The sequence below is a fragment of the Trichosurus vulpecula genome, chromosome 3, assembly GCF_011100635.1.
Source record: "Trichosurus vulpecula isolate mTriVul1 chromosome 3, mTriVul1.pri, whole genome shotgun sequence".
NCBI classification, from domain to species: domain Eukaryota; kingdom Metazoa; phylum Chordata; class Mammalia; order Diprotodontia; family Phalangeridae; genus Trichosurus; species Trichosurus vulpecula.
Window position 1 is genome coordinate 64,866,394 of NC_050575.1, and position 2,506 is coordinate 64,868,899.

At 35.6% G+C, this 2,506-nt stretch overlaps 1 non-coding gene across 1 annotated transcript; it reads right to left on the reverse strand.

Moving 5' to 3' along the window:
- Positions 1 to 790: 790 nt before the first annotated feature.
- LOC118845111 lies at positions 791 to 893 on the reverse strand. Its single transcript, XR_005009995.1, has one exon. It is a non-coding gene; the product is annotated as a U6 spliceosomal RNA (small nuclear RNA).
- Between the last annotated feature and the right edge of the window lie 1,613 nt (positions 894 to 2,506).

Genomic DNA, 2,506 nt, shown 5'->3' on the forward strand with positions numbered 1-2,506 from the left:
CAGTTCACAACTTTACCAACAATGCATTAGTGTTCCAATTTTCCACATCTTCTGTAACATTTATAATTTTCCTGTTTTGTCATGTTAGCCAATCTGAAAGGTGTGATGTGGTACTTAGGAGTTGTTTTGATTTGCATTTCTCTCATCAATAGTGATTTAGAGCCTTTTTTCATATGACTATAGATATCTTTAATTTCTTCCTTTGTAAACTGCCCGTTCATATCCTTTGACCATTTATCAATCAGGGAATGACTTGTATTCTTATAAATTTGACTCAGTTCTCTACATATTTTAGAAATGAGACTTTTATCAGAAAGAGTGATTGTAAAAATTCTTTCCCAGTTTTCTGCATCCCCCCTAATCTTGGTTGCATTGGCTTTGTTGGTACAAAACTTTTCAATTTAATGTAATCGGAATTATCCATTTTGCATCTCATAACATTCTCTATCTCTTGTTTGGTCATAAATTCTTCTGTTCTCCATAAATCTGACAGGTAAACTATTCCTTGCTCTCCCAGATTGCTTATAGTATCAGCCTTTATATCTAAATCAAGAAGTAATTTTGACTTTATTTTGGTGTATGGTATAAGATATTGGTCTATGCCCAGTTTCTGCCATACTATTTTCCAGTTTTCCCAGCAGTTTTTGCCAGATAGAGTTCTTATTCCAGAAGTTGGAGCCTTGGGTTTATCAAATAGTAGATTACTAGAGCATTGACTACTGTGTCCTGTGTACCTAACCTATTCCACTGATCCACCACTCTATTTCTTAGCCAGTTCCAAGTAGTTTTTTTTTATATGGAACGCTTCACAAATTTGCATGTCATCCTTGCACAGGGGCCATGCTAATCTTCTCTATATCATTCCAATTTTAGTATTAGCTGCCAAAGCAAGCACCAATACCAAGTATTTTTGATGATTGCTGCTTTATAATACAGTTTAAGATCTGGTATGGCTAGGTCACCTTCCCTAACATTTCTTTTCATTAATTCTCTTAATATTCTGGATCTTTTCTTCTTCCAGAGGAATTTTATTATTATTTTTTCTAGCTGTATAAAATAATTTTTGGTAGTTTGATTGGTATGGTACTAAATAAGTAAATTAATTTAGGTAAAATTGTAATTTTTGTTATATTAGCTTGGTAAAGTCTTTCACTCTTAACATCATAGATTCATTATGAGGAAAGTGCTTTGTAAATCCTAAAGTGTTACAGAAATGTGAACTGAGAGGGGCAGCTAGGAGGCGCAGTGAGTAGAGCACCGGCCCTGGAGTCAGGAGGACCTGAGTTGAAATCTGGCCTCAGACACTTGACACATGTACTAGCTGTATGACCTTGGGCAAGTCACTTAACCCTAATTGCCCTGCCAAAAAGCAAAAAAAAAAAAAAAAAAGAAATGTGAACTGTTTATTATAATTATATTTGAGGTGTTTACCCTAGAAAAGGTAGTGCTCAAAAATCTTTAACTCTGATGATTGCTGGAGAGTTCCTGATGGAGAAATCCAGTTACCAAAGGGAGAGGATGATGGCTAGTCTGCCTCATATTTTCTTTTGTAGTAATCACAGAGTGTTTCATTCTGTTTTATTCTTTCCATTTGCATTGTTGTGTTTGTGTGTGTATTTTATCATTTTGTTTACTTTACTTTGAATCGTCTCATATAAATCTTCCCATTCTTCTCTGAATACATCATATTTGTCCTCTCTATTGGTTTAGAAATGTTCTATAACAGTCATGTTCCACCATTGATCTTCATTCTTACCTGTGGTTTTTGAAAGCAGAAAGAAAACACACTCATGGCTATAAGAAAGACTTCTTAGTGACTTTGGAAAATTGTTGCTTGCAAGCTCATAATTCATCTGGGTCCCTAGAGAAGTGGTGTTATTTTACATCTAGGACACACCCTGAGAAGCATCAGGGTTTCAAATATTTATGGTGGTTCTGTTTCCCAGAGGAAAGATGAACACACACAGACAAGAATGCTCAGAGAACATCTTGATATATCCCCTCTCTGGCTCATGGCAGCTTGGTATAGGCAAAGTAGATAAAGGACTGGGTTTGGAGTCAGGAACATTCAAGTTGGAATTCTTTAAAAGAATAGTAATATCTAAAATTGTGTAATACTTAAAGTTTGCGATTTACTTATATTATCTCATTTGACTCTCACACTGACCTTGTGAGGGAGGTGCCATAATTATTCTGATTTTACAGATGAGAAAACTGAAGCTCAGAGTTGTCATTTTCCTAGAGTGACATAGTTAGTTTATGAGGTAATATTTCAAACTGGTCTTCCTGCTTCCGAGTCCAGCTTTCTATTCACCATTCACTTAGCTATATCAGACACTTATTAGTTGTGTGGTTCTGGGCAAATCTTATATCCTCTCAGCCTTAGTTTCATCTCTATAAAATGTGGATAATGGCCACTACCTCAAAAGGTTTTTGTGAGGATCAAATGAGATTGTATGTGTGTGTGCGCGTGTGTGTGTGTATGTGTGTGTGTGTGTGTATATAC